This window comes from Neodiprion virginianus, chromosome 2 (genome assembly GCF_021901495.1).
Source record: "Neodiprion virginianus isolate iyNeoVirg1 chromosome 2, iyNeoVirg1.1, whole genome shotgun sequence".
NCBI lineage: Eukaryota > Metazoa > Arthropoda > Insecta > Hymenoptera > Diprionidae > Neodiprion > Neodiprion virginianus.
In genome coordinates, this window is record NC_060878.1 from 14,985,755 (window position 1) to 15,004,164 (window position 18,410).

Consider the following 18,410-nt stretch of genomic DNA (forward strand, 5'->3'; position numbering starts at 1 on the left):
CGTCGAGGAATATTATTCCATTACGATATCAGAGATCGTATAGCTGTTTTCGAACGTGGCGTCTGCACTTCCAAACTCCAAATAACGTGTAATAGTGTTGAGAAACGGTGGATCAGACGCGAAAATTTTAATGGATATAAATGAACGAGCGAATCAGTATTCCAAATTAGAGTGTATACGACTACCAGCCAAAAATAAATGTCAGATTTTCCCGCATTTCATATAAAAAAAAAAATTACAGGTATCTTGGCATGGATTCCTGGTATTGTATTGCTAAACCTACAATCGAAAACATAACAAATATTTGATGTATTTTTATTTGCAAGTATTTCAGACGTTGCATTTTGAAGTAGGAATTGTACATTGCTATGAGCGAGAGCTTTATTCAATTTCAGAGTTCATAATTTCAATATGTATTAAAGAATTTATTCAGCAGCAGGTACATCTTATGAACTTATTGATAATAACAAGTGACAGTATTTCGCGACTACAATCGATGAGAAGAGTGAATATTCACAATCTCTAAAAAAGTATTGTTATCAATTATTTCACGGTTCCAAATTAGTACTTAATATCACGTTGGAGAAAGCGCAATGATCTGCTCTTCGATGACTCTTTCTCTCTTTGGGGATTCTGACTTGCACTGTCCACATTAGCTTTTTTTCGTTGTGAATTTTCTCGCTTGATCATAACAATACTCATATCTCACCGACTCGCTTAATTCAGGCATTCAAATATTGCAAAATAGTGAATCTTCCTGGATTTCCCGTTAAGTACTTTACCGTTACCATACTGAGACAAGTGTGTAGTTAAAATGAATATTTTTCAATTAGGAACTTTAGTCAAATGCCGCGACAACTACGTAACGTAGTTGCAGATGAACTATGTCAATACTAACAACGCTCATACGCATGAAAATCACACATCATCCATAACAGAAAATATTTAACTAGGCTGTGCAGAATGGTCAAGTCAACTGCACAAAATATTCAAATAACCTTCTTTTACAGTTTCAATTCGTACTGTGTGCGAATGGTCAGATACCCGACATGCCTTTTTTCAACGCAACCTCAACCTCGCAAAATTTTATCTAATGTCACGAAGCACCAACAAATTCCGGGGTTTTTCCGGTATTCCTGTATTTTTCGAAGCGCGTATACCCTGATCTGATTTTTTACTGATTACGATCGAAGTGAACTTTCATATTTTGGCTCACGCAGAGAGTCAACCAAACGACAAAAACTATTGGCGGGAGCTCGACACGGATTGACGAGATTGTAGAGTGAATCCACCCCGTTTCTATCTCTCCCTCTTTCTCTCTTTCGTCTGTATAAAACGACGTTTACGTACACGCATAACACGGATCAACCGCCTACGCACATCCTGTTTAAACGTCAGCCGGAACTCGGTCCACGTGTGCAGCGAGCTTGCAGTTGATTTTACGCATATCAAGTAAGATGTAATCAGCAAAGCGAGTCGCACGCAATTCTTAAACTTTAATGATTGGTGCCCGTAACTTCAGACCACAACTGATTTTACATATTTCGTTCATGGTCTTTCAAATTCGACAGAAAGAATTAATAAATTTCAGGCTAAAGACTGTCGTTACAAGCTGTGTAATAATATTTGATTTGAACTGCTCGTAAACTTGAAACATAAAATGTTGATTATCGACAATTGCTTGCAAAGCAGTGATGACCAAATGGTTAATTACGTATTACAATAACATCCTAGAGTGCCATTAAACCAGACGTAAACAAGCTGTGTAGTACAACAATAATTTGCGTTCTTTCATGCAGTCGTAAACTTGAATTTGAAAAATTAAACTAATACTAGTATTCGAGTGTGCTTTCTTGAATCGCACAGAATCTTTTTCAAACTAGAGCTGGCCTATGATTAAGTTGTAAATGTACGGAGGAAAAGTTTGCGCACTTATTGCCAACCCGATAGCGAATAAACATGTGGACCCTTGAAATTTAAAATTTGTTTTCAAATAAAAATATCGAAAACTTTTAACACAAGGTTACACAGAATGCAGGGTTCGTGTTTCCTTGCGATAAATGTACCTAGGTATTACAGATTTCCTTACTCGCCGCAAAGGTTTTAACGCCAGACCACGATCACGTTTCTCGAACAAGGTACGCGATATTCACCCATGTAAATAGATGTATAATATGGAAACGAATTAGGTATGGAGTCGATGATTAATCATCTCTTTGGTGTTGGTAATATTCAACACGTGATAAAAAAAAAATTCTTGCTACCCATACGGCGATGTTAATTATAAATTTATGGCTTCTTGCTAGCAATAATTTTCCACGGCTGCAACACATCGTACACGATGTGGAAAAATGGAGGATACAGTACAGCGAAAGACAAATATCTGCAATATCTAATATTGAAACAGACAAAGGATTGATTGAGAGTCACTGTCTCATCACATCGTGCACAGTGTAAAGCCTGGTGGTGTGGTGACGTATAAAACGTGAAAGCAAGTGTCGTGCGCCGACAAACCTCCTTTTTAGCACAAGTATCGCCACAATGAACGCTAATTCGTTCATTGTTGTGAACAACTCGATTCTTGTTCTGTGTACAAGCCTCAATTCTGCGTCAGCAATGAAAATTCTTGCGAGTAGTTATGTCATTTATCCCGATCAGAAACCTTGGAATAATGTCAAAATAATTATTACCGTGAAGCGCGAATGATCAGCAAGACGTATTCCACATAAAACTTTGAGAGCCAACAAGACCACTGATAAAAATATCAAGACTGTAAATATGACTGGTTGATCCGGGCTAACGATTTGACAATTCAATTACTCTGAAGCCAGCTTGTTGAAGCGCAGAGATACAGGATGCTCCGAAGTAAAAATTGTCCACGGTATGCACGCAGAAAGAATTTGGTCTTGGAAACGAATTTTCTGGATTAATATACTTCCGATCAAACACAATTTTCACACAACGAAAAAGTTTAGTTGATTTTATAGAGCGGAAATCACAAAATGGTTTAGTAATGTCTAATTTTAAGAAGAGGTTTGACACCACAATTCCATAGATTCCGTTGCGATTGCGAAATCAGATCTACGGAGTGAAATTATTTTATAAAGACTGAAAAATGATTGTTTAATTGTTCTAACTGAAAAAATCATCGTCTGATTTCAATTTGTGCTACATGAATTAAGTGCCACTTTAAACAACGGTAGAAAAATATGCCATTGTGAATTGACTGGCTGATTCAATGATATTAGGCCACGATGATTTAGTTCTACTGATTATACTAGACAGATGTCTGGAGCTCCTAATAACTGCTCATCTTACTTCTCTTGCGAGAAAGGATTTTTAACGCGTTACGGAAAGTATTTTGCTACTTCAACAAAAAATCTTGTAGATTTACGACGTAAAATGTTATTCGAGAGCGAAAATCAATTAGCAACTCGCACAGTTTCGTAAATTTTACTAATCTCTATCCACCAAATAGACTTAGCAAACTGTATGAAGCGATTTAGTTGAATCTATCATAGGGTATTCAATATTTTAATAATACCATGAAAAAAGTATTATTTCACTAAAATAGCTAAATTAAAATCGCGAGTTTGGATTTATAAATATATTTTATTCCGCGGAGAGAAATTTTTAGTTCCGGTTACCTCTCAGTCCTTACCTATTTTCATTTTTTACCACAATCGAAAAATATAGTTCTAGGTACAAAATGAAAATTAGTTTTGTAGCTGTTACCGGAAAGTCTAGTATCCGTTACTATTCTTTCTCATTATCATCACTGTTACTATATTTTCTTGTAACTGTTACGAAAATGTAATGCTTGTGCAACAATAAATTGACATTAAAGCCTTATTTAACTAAAAAAGAAGAGTAAACCTCAAAAACTGACTTTGCGTTGCAATTACCAAAAAAGGATCGACGATAGCGCAAAATGTTTACGCGTACCTCGTTTTTCGTAATTCCAACAATATTCAAACAGTTTTTTTAACGATACCTGTTTTACTGAATTTTTCTAGTTACTATAACAAATAAAATTTTTCTCACTGTCGGTTACATTTTGTTTTTGCAATTTTGAAACAACTACTTCATCAATTTTGGTATTTACAACAAATAAAATATTATGTTCTAACGAGGAAACTTTCTACAAAATGTTTCTACAAATTGATTTATTTAGAAAAGCAAAAAGTTTTCTCCGAGTGTGATGACGGTTGTTGAAAAGGGGGGGACAAGAGACATGTGTTGGATCGGCAGAAAAATCGGTGAATATTGAACCGCGGTGTATAACCTAAGCCCGACGGATTTATCGGAGTCTGCAATGTTATAAGCACAAGTCGACGGATGAGATCACTTAAACCAAACCAGGCTCGCCGACAAATCTTCGCATCCTCTAACGCCCTCGTTTACTTAAGCCAAGTGTATTATACCCACCATCACTGTGACATAGTGTTTCCTACAAAGCTAATATATTAGTAATTTGAATTTAGATGGGGCGATTATCGCTCCCACGTTCCGCCCTCAACTCGCGAGAGAGCAAACTTAGACGGTGAGGATAGAGCCTCTCCATTTCGCCGATCTCGGCTCGTTCGAGAGAGTGAAACACTTTGTGCGAGATAAAGGCGGGAAATTTAACGACGGAAATAAGATACTCATCGTAGCTTCGTTACACAGTGTGAAGCAAAAATGAGACGGTATTTCTGCAGTGTTATGTGCACAAGCATTTATGGATCCGGTATCAGTGAAAGCATGCACATAATTAAACTATTCGTGTTTTCTGCCTCTGCACGAGGAAAGAACCAAATCCCAGTGATTAACCTCTATCGTCGTTGCTTTTAAAAACTATTATGCAGCACAACATAAGGCAAATTTTTTCTCAAGCATTTACATGTTGAATTTCGCAACGACGTTTCATAGCCTATCATTAAAAGAATAGAAAAAAAAATTCATAATAATTATAGATACATATTTCATATAACGCCTTAACGACCGCCACAAACTTTGACTCGAATCACCGGGAAGGTAGCGTTTAATTTATACCCGTTAAAAAGTAAAAGTTGGGCTCATTTAAATCGCTATTGACGATCAACGAAGATGTATCATTTTTTCTCATTCCAGAAGCACAACGCAATTTCGTCGACTAACTGATCAGGCAGTTCATCTCGAGAGTAAATTTTCAATCACGTTGTCATACAATCAGAATAATATTGACGAAGCAATTTGTCATTACCATTTATTGATGTAATCCATCAATGCGAGTGGTTAACAATCCGTCGACGAAGCGTACTTCCAACTTGAAGATTCAAATATATACTGCTTAAACTCACTTCTGGAGAGGTGAAATGACGCCTCAAGACTCGATTATCATACTTGAAGTGAGTTAACGGAACTTCGTATGACTTCAGGCCTTGTTCAAGGGAAGTGATTAAACATTCACTTACCGATTTTGAACCTGACCTCAAAAATCATTGAACTACCCTATCGATGTTAAAAGAGATTTGAGAGGAATATGCGAATCTTCGAAAGGATTAAATTTAGGACAGTGAACGCTGGTTTGCACACTTTTATCTACAAGTACGTCCGTGTACGCAAGTCGCAAGCACGGGTATAAGTCACTAGTTGAGCACAGCCGCAGATGTTCACATCCACATGCACACACGCATCGATGTAATATAGTTACACGTGCTCATAATCCGGTGCAAGAGAATATGCGATATTCACGCGACGAGACCTACTCCCCCCCCCCCCCTCCTCTCTCTCTCCCTCTCTCACTCTGAAAGGTCGTGACTTCGGTCCGCCTTCATTAACGCAGCCTCAGCTGAGTACTCTGAAGAACTATCGAGCAAATATCCGTCGTCGTGAACTTCAACGCCATATCTTTTACGTTCTTGGAGACTCTACTCGTCGTTGTATTACAATGAATCAGATGCTGCAGATGACGTTCAAGGTATATTAACAGGAGTTGAAAATCTTGGACAAAATAAAGGACGTTACAGTCTGGTGTGAAACGTTCGTCGTATGTAATTGAAAAACATACCGAAGTACCTGCAATCTAGTGACACTGCGCTTGAATTGAGTATTTAAACCTTTGAAGCGTACATTTTTCCTGGCCGTTAAATTCCTTGAAACTGATTACAAAAATGGGGCCTGATCCGAGAAACTCTCAGCATTCAACACGGCGGACTGAAAATGTGAAAGTTATCGAAGTGGCGCAAAAATAAACACTCGTAGGTTTCTTGGGTCACCAGATAGGATTAGATCCGCTATTTTGAATTTTGAAATTTTGTCATCGGGTTCGTTTTTAGAAACATAAAAATCTAGATTATCGAGTTCTACTTTTCCGGTCTCCATAAACTTTCCAGAATTACACTTATTATGTAAAAAACAAAGAAATTTTCAACACTCTTTTTATTTATAGCGCTCACTATATTCGCGGAATCATCATCATAATCTCTCTTAAAACATCTACATTGACATCTAAGAAGTCCAAGTATGCAAAAAAAAAAAAAAAAAAAATGTTATCGATATCTCAAAAATTGAATGTAAATCTTGAATCATCGATTCAAAAAATGTGTCTCATACATGAGACGCTGTGCCGCAGAGTGTTAAGGTTATGAACCATCCGGTTTTCCAGCCGTGAATCTGATTCAGTAATTTCCTTCACTAGTAACTAATGGATCTCTTCTTCGTTGGTGGGCGACTCCTGTCTTCATGTTTAATTCTTACGTCCGTGTGGGTGGAACGATTCCTCGCCGAGTATAACAAGTCGCATCCATCCCACGCTGATTGCGAGAACATTGCACCGAGAGTTTGCAATACACCCTGAAGTTGTCCGAATTCTTTTGGCAGTTTTACACAAAAATCTACGACATCCGCCTTAACTTTACCTACCTGTTGTTGCTCACGCGTGACAAGTTAAATTTTCGCCGGGTTTTTGTACATAATTATAGCAAAATCAATTGATATTGGAGTCTTCCATGCGAGCCGTGAAGAAACCGCTTCTGAGTCAAGTGGATACGAGATGTAATCAAATTCACGTGATGGAACGTTTGCACGAATTCATCGATCCTAATTACGGATTGTACCGCAGTCGTTATTGCGTTATTGCGTAAAACACTAAATAGACGCAGGCGTGCAGATGGTCAGCTTGCGTATGTACGGCACACCAATTAGACCGTAGAGAGAGGAAAATTTACTGTAGGCAGGTAACGGTGAACGTGTTTATTCTGAACCGAGTAAATCGGTAATCGATATGTTTCGGGCCTTCAGAGGACCTGAACGTCCTGCCGGCTGCGAGGCCATCCACTAGTACTCGACTTTTTATTCGCGTTATCGTTCTTAATTCACGTCTCACACCGCGCCACCTTTGAGACCGGAAACGAGCGGCGTCGTAAAGTCATTCGAAAAAGTACCGCAAACCCGCAACGTTACTCTGTTTATTTATAGGTCTGGGATTAATTTCTGGGCAGAAGAAAAAAAAAAAATTAAACAAACAACTGTTCTTGATTCATTTCAAGATTCGCAGAGCTGTTTGTGGATTTTATTTCCATTCTCAGATACGGAAAATATTTTTTCGTTTCTTTGACATGACCTTGCAAAAGGTGTGAAAGTTGAAAAACAGCTTGAACTTTGTCCGGAGTTCGGAAGAAATATACATTGTTAAAGAAATGATGGCTATTAAGTGCCGTTCTTCAAGCTATAATAAAGCACTCTTTTGATGTCGCGTATGAAACTGTTTTTTGCCGCTACTCAATGGCCAAGAGCGCGACTGATGAAATTGATAGCAGAGACCAAGTCTTGTGACCACGGTGTTCAACGTCGTTCCAAGTAATTCCCTTCGTCATGCAGAATTTCTACACAATACCATAAAATGGTTCAGCGATTAAAATGAATTCAGAAACCGATTCGAGGTGACTCTCTTACTCCATGAAAGAGTCGCGAATACGTTTTTTGCGACAGTCTCCTCTGTGTGGTGATTTACAAGTGACTAAAAATTGTATAATGTAAGGCATGTGACAGCATGTGAAGAGTCGTGCATCATATCCGCAGTGCTCAACGATTACGTCAGCGGCGAATAACGAGCTCTGTCACTGGGGCTGCTGCAGCCGGATCGCGTCTTGACCAAATCGTCTCCTTAATGACACTTTTCATAATACAGCCAATTAAAATCTTTGCAATAAGCCAGCGGCGATGCGCGTTAATCTGTCAAGACTCTTTGTTCGCACCCGAAACCAACGGGTTCGATCACGAACGGCAAAAGTAGAGAGTGGGACACAGCGAAGCAGTCGATCGGATTAAAAATAAAATCATCAATCTCGAGGTAAGGAATTCGAGATTTCAATAAGCCATCTGCTATTTCCAGCTTTCTGAGTTTTCCAGATCACCGGACGCCGAGATTAGATTTCAAGATACCGGAGTCTACGGTACAATCGAGGCTCCTAACAATGAAATTGAGGGTCGTCTCACCTGTTGTGCTATTTAACGGCTGCATAATTATATCTCCGAAAGCCAGCGTTAATGAATTGTTAACAATACATCGATCAATACTCTTGATTGAGACGGACAGATAGGCGTATAGGTTGTATAATACGAACGAGGATTGTCGATGAAGACAGTAAGTTTTATCGATGTTTCAAGGCTGCCTGGGTTTTCGACGGTACATTGACCTTTCAATTCGAGCAAGTCGAACGTCGATTCCCCATGACCGTTTACACCTCCAACGTTGTGTGGTCAACGCTTTTCGTCCGAAGACCATTCCGGTCTATTATGGACGACGAGCTCTTTGTTTTCGTTATTTGAATAAACTATCCCGAATCACCGAATCAACCGAAATAAACAAGCCAAACGCATACAATGCTTAAACAGTCAGCCAATGAAACGTCGGATGTCAGAATAATGGTTCCCTGCTCCTTGAGAGGAAATCTGATTCCGTAAACAGGCATCTCCGACCATTTTTCAAATCTCTGACAACGCAGAATCAGACGGGGCCCTGATTCTCTACGACGGCAATTTCTGACCAGTCATTAAAAGTAGATTTGTATTTGTCGTATGAGATAATTCGGTCCGCAGGCACGCATCAGGTTCCGGACCCATATCTCGAGTCACATCTTCGGACCTGTTATAACGGATTACGCAGCCGAAAGTATATCGGCGACTCCCAGAAGCTTGCATGGAACTATAACGTCTTCGGTAGACGTTTAATATTGACCCTCAAGCATTTCCAACTGCCAAAGAACATATCGCCCATCATTTCCAGTGTCCTCGTAATCAGTTCCCAACGCTGATTCACGGGTACCCATGAATTTTCAATCCAATTCTATCCACAAGGACATGAACTTTGAGCGTAGGCAAATCGGGGCGAATCAGCTTGTTAGAAAGTGAATGCAAGTACTGAGGCGAACTCGGCAAAGTAATGCGGTGGAGATTTGCATCGAAACGGGGACACGGACTAACTGCACGCCGATCAACCGCGACCGTTTGACTTGGAATCCTTGCGAGACTTCGTATGGATAGCTTCTCCTACACCCACCTAGCCGTATTTAGAAACGTGGAGGTGAATTCGAATCTCACATATCCAGTCTCGAAGACACTCCGTACAATGGTTACAGTAGAACTATTCTATCCATTCCACGGTGCAGAGAAGAGAAGCGGCAGGTTGGTAAACAGTGTTAAGCCCGGTAACTGATAAATTAAACATGAAGAACAATTAAGCTTGTAATAAACTATTGAGGGAATAGCTTCGCGGCGTTTCTTATCAAAAAAGAAGAATGACAGAAATCAGTGGTTTCTTATTTAGAATTAAGGATACATACTAATTGCTGAATCACACGAATTGCTGGTCGGGTCTAGTCGTAATCTGTTTCTCTGGACAGAAACATTTCGAAGAGTATACCGGTTTACTGAGAATGGGAGAATAATAATACCTAGCCTTAACTACTCGGGGATTAGACATGGGATGGAAGAGACGGTAGCCGGCTGCTGCTTCACCGAAAGCCGAACCGACTCGCTACTGGTCCAGCTACCAGAAAATACATGAAAAACCTTATCGAAAACATTACCATCCGAATCTACTGATTCAACATTGTAATTGCCCTATTAGAGGCTTTATAAAATTCATTGCCTCTCAACCCTTTCTCAGCATAATCATACAAGCACCGTGGACTGTAATCTAAATGGAACTTGCAGACTGCACTCACTCCTTCACTTACAGTCAAGCTTTCTTGTGCCATCGATTATTTACAGTATATAAAATGGTCATTCGATCTGTTAAAAAATCTCACAGCGGTTTTTCATTGGTGGCAGATACCAAAGAACGTGGCGATGCGCGTGCATCTGATTAATTTTTGACCTTACATTCTGGAAGTCAGTATACGCCTTTCCGTCGATTTAACCTCTGAACCCTAAACCGAAGGCCAGGGTCAGACATGATTCAGGTTGGAACGATGAGCACACGCATCGGCACGTTTATTTGGCTCTTAACTCGCCTCCGCTGAATCAATGTTATGCAGGCAGTATGAATATTGATTGGAAACTTAGAGACAAACGTGATGACGGATGCAGGAACTGTATAATATTTCCCCAAAGAGGACGGAAGTTGAGCAACGTCTACTAATTGAAACACTGAGATATTTTCCCAATTTCTGATCTCACTATTGTACTATGCTTCTACGGACAATAGTTGACAAAATTGCAACATATAACTTATAGCGATTCCAATAATATATTCCACAATGTCAATCGATTTCGCGAAGCGCTAATCATGCAGAAGAATTCGTAAGCAAGGTGAATTCGGGTTTCATGACATTTTAATGGTATTCAAAAAGTTTGGCTAACCGATTCCAGTAACTAACGAGAAGAAAAAAGATGTAAGAGAGAACATCCGCGACCGTGGCTGTTGCTGCTGTAGGCTCCATAAATCGCAATCAGTCGAGGAACTATGGAATTTTACTGTGTACCCACGCGACGTTAACAAACTGCTTATAATCACGCAGCACAAATTATTATTATATACCGACGAATTTAAAGCGGATAATTTAAGAGGCGTGATACAGCGACGCGTCTGACCATTCATCGAGTATCGTATTAAAAGACTTTTATCATGTGCTTGTCAGTAGGCACTTTGCTTCCTTTATCATCAGCAGTACGGAAGTCGATGATAAAAACTTTTCGAGTATCGATAGTCAGTTTTCTTTTTTATCACCAAATCGGTCACAACCCAAGCCAAAGAGCTCAATCCGTATGAGATCACAACTCCTTGGATCAAATTCTAGACAGATATTGAGCGAGATGTGACCTGAAAAGAAGATTGGCAAGTCGTCGACCTTGAAGCACAAGTACGTCCTCTGCAGCATCGCGGTTTCTTGTCCTCTGCATTGTCGGTGGTCTTCAAAGACGTTCCCGTCGAACTTGGAACGTGTCGCTCAGTTTCCTGCCGCAGGACCAGGGGCAAGTCGCGTTAAGCTGTAATAATCGTCTTCAGGAACTGCGTCCAACACATGTCGTCGAGGATCCTTCAGGAGACGCACAAGGCGGAGGACAACGCTGAATGTCGGTTTTTGTCGATGAGAAGAAGGGAAACCGCAGCGAGCCGAGCCGTAAGAGAGCCGATTGGCATTACCGTTGAATTATAGCACCGGGCTCTTTTAAGTTGGCATTGGCAAACCGGCAAGAAGACCACTCGCCGAGTGTTTATACCCAAGAAAGGATGCGCTGCGCCTTACTGCGGCTGATTCGGGCAACCTGCTCGCGTGCCGGTGGATCCTTGAACGACGCTGAACGTCCGGGAATTTCATCTGTTTCTGAGCGCTCTACGGCAAATTGGCCAGGACTAATTTTCTCCTTTTGTCTAATTGTTACACGGCTGTGATACCCGGTAATGCACAGACGTGGAAGAAAAAAATATTCGTTGCGCGAAATCTAAATTACTTCGCAGAGCTAGAACCGCCACTTTTTCTGCACGCGAACGCAGCGTTCACACTTCATGCAGATCCAGTTTTTTACAACTACGTATTAAGTCTGAACCACAACCAGTTGTATGGAGCTCAGTTTTGTTAGTTGCCAGGTCAGGCTTGCAGACTACATCTTACGATTAAAACTCAACTCTCAGCAATTACGGTTACTATTTTTTCAGTACACTCGACGATTTTATCCCCAATATGAGTATCACAACCATCTGATGGACATTTCCTGATAAGAATATGTTTTCATTGGAGAAACAATTCCTAAGGTCATTCAATAATCAAACCGAATAATGAAATATGAATTTCAGTCAATGCTGGTTCTGTTTCAAGTCTTCACAACTTATCATCGTAATTTGACAAACATCTTAATAACGTTTACTGCGTCATAATCAGAGTCTTAAAGTAACTAGGTACATTTGTCAATGCCTATACCTATGTATTTTGGAAGTGACTACCTATTTAGAATTTGAGTTGTACGGTATTATGAGCAGTTAATTTTCGAAGAACCAGCATTTTTTCACACTCAATGTGTATGAAGTATACGAGTACCAATGATAGGTACGTATTAATTACCTATTCCTGTTTCTAGGTACAAAATACAAAGTAACTTTCACAACTTTGGCATATGATTGGGAACACAGCCCAAGGCTTGAAATCGTCAAAACAAAAAAGTGAAGTCTTCTGACTCTGACCTGGACATGAATGCAGGATGGATATAGCCTCTGATATACATAGATCCTGAAAGTCTTGGCGATATTTTTATCCCAGTCGAAGTATAAGCCACAACCAGTTTCCCGTGGCGGAATGCTGACCCGAGTCACGAGGCGGCTATTGGGGTTCGTTTTGGGCCGATCGGATAGGTTTCCCCTTTGGGCTGGGCTGGACTCGAGAAGTACCAGGTCTCTGGAGTAGAATCCGAGCACTCGTGAGCCCGGGAACAACCGACGGCATTGTTCCTCGACCTGGCCGATCCTCTTGTTGCTTCTTTCTCGGTCAAACCGATTGTTTTTGGGACCAGACCCTCGGGGTCCGGTCCTATTGTATTATAATAGGCATTACTAACGTCAGACTAAGTGGCTACGTCGTTGCTATTGCACAATTTATGGTTTGCCCTTTCCGTGTTACGCGGCTTTTACGGAAGCACAGGTTGGAACTCTAGCGCATTTATTCTTTTCCTCTGATAATATTCACAAAAAGCTTTCCCCGATAGCAGCTCGAGCATTTTCCGTTTCACCCCGATCAGTGCAGCCGACTCCGAGTCTAAGGTCAAGATGTTTGACCCGATGTCAGCCGAAGGCGAAGTCCCGGCGATACGAGGTTGAAATCGTCAAACGGTGAAACTATCTTAACGAGCATCGTTTAGGGCCAATAATTTGTCTGGATGATTGATTGTCGCGGATGGCGGAGCCCATATTCCTCTCTCTGTAAGCTCGCATCGGGCGGCTAGAACCTCCATCTTTTTTCAGAAAGCCGGAGGAGAGAGAGAGAGAGAGCGAGAGAGAGAGAGAGAGAACCCAGATAATAAAACCGGGCGAGGCGTGACGAAAGCAACGAAAAAGAAAGAGAGAACTCTGCCGAACATTAAGGACGAGGATTTCATAGGTAACCAACCCCTAGGCGACTTGGCTCGGAAAAATAGGTATACCTAAATTTGAGTACCTGTCTCTCTGCCCACAGTTGAGATTGCTCAACTGACAATAACCAGCCAACCCAACGTGGAATGAGACTGTAAATTGTTTTACGGTCAGACGTTATTATCATTCACCTTCTCGTAAAGTAATATTACTTTTCTACATAATATAACCGACGCATTAGGTTAACCACCCAGCTCAAATTGTCCGCCTAGGCTCTTTGATCCGGCCCGCCGTAACACGGCAACTATTCTCTTGGCCCTGAGTATAAATGGTCAAATACTGATTAGACATGGGCTGTCGGTAAAACTGAAAAGAAGTGAAAGTCGGCGATTGTTGTTGATAATGTGATGCAGGCAAGTTAATTTGCACGTGTTAAATAAATGGAGCACTGTTTAAACCCAAAGAGTAACACCCTTGTACCGTTCGAACCGTTGAATCGAACTGACGGCCAACGACGAATGAACACTGGACACGAATACCAACGAATGCTGAAGGATATATTTGATGCTTTGTCACTTTGTTGGAGGAGTAATCTTTAATCCGTAGAATCTTAATTCATGTTGCACATGCATGAGCGTATAAAATACACGTGCTCTATCTCAGAGAGAAGTTGAGAACATAAGAAGGAACTGTTGCCGCGGATTTTACGACTTCCTCCCACTCCACCCGCTGCACCGTTTGTTGTACGCACAGCCTTTAAATCTTACACATGCTCTTAACCGTTTCTTCTGTGTGTCTGTCTGTCGACTAAAGAGAGAACGCCAAATCCCCTGATAAACGTCTAGTGGTCTCTGACAAACTCCACAACTCCAAGTTATTCTATGCCCTATGTCTTACATAGACACACAAGTATCTACATCCATGAAAATACATGTATTGTATGCCCTGTTCGACGTGGAATAAAAAAATGAAAAATAGGAAATTTAACTTCTATTCGTAGCTCAACTACCAATATTTATTTCTTTTTTTATGTTCGGTTAAGTTAGGTTATAAGATCAGATATAACATTAAGATAGGTTGTAAATCGATATGAAGAAAAAAAATAAGAATTCTCAATAAACCTGACATTTGAAGAGAAAAATTCTATTCCATCAGTAAAACAGTTCCGACGATGTTACCTGCCAAGTATTTCTACCGACAATATAAAATTGTAAATAATTGTTGACATGTGATTCCAGCGCAGGTGATTGTACAAGTATGTATAAATCTCTGTACGTAAGCAGACGGAAAACTTGACACGATATTAAAGAGTTCTGGGTATTTTTATATTTATACACCTCAGAGCTGCAAAGCACTCGGCTGTAATATAGGCGTGAGCACTTCCTCGACGCGAGAAAGGAAGCGCCTAATAAGTTCATTGTGAGCAGATCGTGCGTAATTAAGACGATATTCAACTCGTCCGAGTAAAGGAATTAGTTTCTCTGTGTGGGAAAATGCCATCGCATATCTTATACATAGATTCAGAAGGAAGGATGATGGTGTAACAAAGAAATCGAGTGGATTATCATTAGCGAAAAGCGTTCGTTTTTAAATATCGATAGGTTAAAAATCAACTCTACAAGGTGTTTAAAAGAAGTGATAAACAATTATTTAACGAAAGGAACGCCGACAAATTGAAAAACACGATCAAATTTTGGGCATCCCTGAAGCGTGACGCGACTCGAGGGACCGCCAGACGGGCGGATAGATGGATGGATGGAACATCTGCCGGTGGTCGAGTCCCTTTTCCAACCTCCCAACATTTTCAACCACCAGTTCGGGCTTCGTACGGTGCTGCGAGAGACTCGGCGTTGTGTAGTAACATTTCCACAAACATCGAACACGGAATTATACGAGCTTCCCGAATGCAACCTCGCTTGCATGTGGAATCGAAGCGTCAAACTCCCCGGTGACTCGAATGCCGGTAAAAGAGATTTCGTGTGGACTTACGATCGACCGTCTCACCTATCTGAATCTCTGCGTGTAAACTATGAGAAAATGAATACGAAGTTACGTATACGTGACAGAATTAGTGGAACCGCGATCTCGCAACTTTCATGCCTGTAAATGACTCTACCGAACAACTTATAATTAGGGCCCGGATAAATATGTATTAAAAATTAAAAAATATGTACATATGTTATAGACTTGAAAAAGTAAAATATTGATCCGGACCCTACTTATAATCACATATATACATCAGAGACATTAACTTAATTAAAAAAGTTTTTTACTTCGGTCTCCAGTTTTGGCATTATCCAAGACGTTCGTGGCTTTCCGATCTCTATTCCGTACCATTTATATACCGAATCCCCAGGTGGTGGTCGTGGAATGTTTATAATCATTACTCTCGGCTTAATCCGTCCGCATTATTCATCGATTGAACAGGTACAGTAGTAGTCCCATACATAACTGACCGGTATGCTGGGTGACCATATGGAACCGTGTCTAGGTATCTCATAGCTCTCGATGCACGAGCCGAGAAAAGGCTTTGCTTTCTGTGGAATGACCGCAGGTAGGTTCAATTCGTGAAGAGGCAGTATACCTGCATTCGCAACGGTAAAATTGCAGGAAGAGAACCGCAGATCTTTGGTTGGAGTTCAAAGCTGGCGAGGCGATTCTTCTCAAGTCTCTCAAGTCCCATCGGCGTTGTTCAAAGAACACAAGAAAGAAAAGTAACCGAGGAATCCGATTGTCTTCGATTTGCGTCCCGATCAACGGTGTTTAAGAGGAGGCTGTAGCTTCCTGTCTTACCGACCGAGTCGACAGACCTATTTCAAACTTTTCATCTGTCCTGAACAATGAGATATCGCTTCGAACTTTGAGTAATAAAAGAGTCGTGATTGCGTGAAGTCGCATCAAGAAGACTGTGTTTCATCGATTTTCCAAAAGTTTTAGTAAGTTTCCAAGACTCGGCAGGGTCCGACATGCCCTTGAGGTTGATGTTTTTGTCTAAAAACTGGGGAATTCTAACGGCGCGGCGTGGTCTCGACTCCAAAGAGCAAGTATAGCCAGTGAGTCGCGCGTGTTCATGGAACATGGGAGCTTGAGCTATAGCCGGAGTACAGTTAGCCAGAGCACGAGATGAATTTAAAATATATTAGCTGAGAAATGCAACGCGCCTTTCTTATTTCTCATATATACATATATACATATATATATATATATATATATATACTTTATACACTGCGGACACATATAGGTATATGTACTTAATAAAGTTTAGGAACACGAGAGTGGACACGAATAGGTAGCCACGATGAATTAACTCTGCTTTCGGAGGCGCGGGACGCACCTTCCTCGAATATAATCATTCCTGTATAAGAAGCTCGCTAATGGCGTAATAATTTAAGCAAGATTAATAGCCATCTTCTGTGCGTACGACGCACGTCTTTCTCTATGAAACAGTATATATATACACACACACACACATACGCACACATGCGAATGTATACCTATAACAACTCGCCGAGTTGTGTCTGATATGCGACACAAACTAAATGTCAGAGATATACGCCCCGAAGAAATATTTACTGATTTTGTCTTTTTATTTCATTCATTTTTCTCCATCTTTCTCTCGATTTCTTTTTTATCCTCTGCGGCCACATCGACAATGAACCAAGTTTGACGAAAAACTTTCAAGTCTGTTGAGAAGATTAATCTATAATCAATTTATATGATCAAAAATCGATTCAAGCGGATGTAACATCTGTAATTATTGTGCAGAAATTAGTGTTTCCAGTAGCATGATAAAATTCGACAGCGTTGTTTTTGTTAGACGAGAAATTTGCAAGTTAATAAAATTATAAAAAAAATATTCCTATTCCAGGAACGAAATCGGGAGTTTCTGAATTGAGATCGTGATAATCCGGAAAGAAAACCGGCCGCTGTCTTCCTCGATTGAAATTGAATCGTCGGGGGTAAAAGAGAGATAAAGAGCTGGCTGTACGCTGCAGTTTATGCAGTGGGTATTAAATCGCTGCGAAGCGTCGAAGAATAAGACGCGGACGGAGAACGAAAGGAAACGAGACTGTTCTCCTGTAATATCAAGATGGTGGAGTTTAGACAAGGTCCAGGCAGCACCGACAGCGCCATCACAGCCGTCGAAGGAGGAGATGCAGTTGCAGACATAAAGAAATCGTCGAAGAAACGAAACTTCTTCGACGTTCGCCAGCTCTTGCCCAGAGATTCATTCAAACGGACAACGGATCGTGACTCGATCGCAACTCGCGTTGGATGGGATGAGATCTTTCTCAATGAGCCGCAGGTGGCTGAGCCACACCTACGTGAAGTTAGCCCCCCATTTTGAGAAATCAGAATTTTCGGAAATTGTTCCAGATTGTTCTAAGTTTGTTCTACATTGTTCCAAAACTTGATGGTGATAACTCGTGTAACACAATTGAAAAATGCTAAAAACCGTTTTTTGACCGAGCCCCCCACTTTTAAAAAATCCATTTTCCATTTAGATTTTCAACGATATTGATGAAAATCGATCAAATGAATAAATGAATACGAGAAGTGATTAACAGAAGTAAATAACTTATCTCGTCTCGTCTTGTAATTTTCGGTAAATTTATTTCGTGGATATTGAGCTACCGACTATCGCATCCCGCTGTGACGTCAAATCCGGTGCCAGTCTGATGCATGGATTGCGGAAGTGTGTGTGCGTTTTATCATAATAGCCTCGTTGGGGCTTCGTTCTCACGCGCATTGTTTCACTTTGGTGTATGAAACTGGCACCCTTCAATGGGCTGAAGTTTACCTCGAGCCACTTCCTTCCTGTCGATAAATGAATATGGAGAAGGAAAAGAGGAAAGATAGGAATGAAATATAAAGGTGGAAA

The 18,410-nt window shown here is 40.6% G+C and overlaps 1 protein-coding gene across 2 annotated transcripts in view; it reads right to left on the reverse strand.

The window, feature by feature from the left end:
• LOC124298941 (neurogenic locus Notch protein) overlaps positions 1-18,410 on the reverse strand; it is a 155,984-nt gene that overhangs the window by 118,730 nt on the left and 18,844 nt on the right. The window lies entirely within an intron of this gene.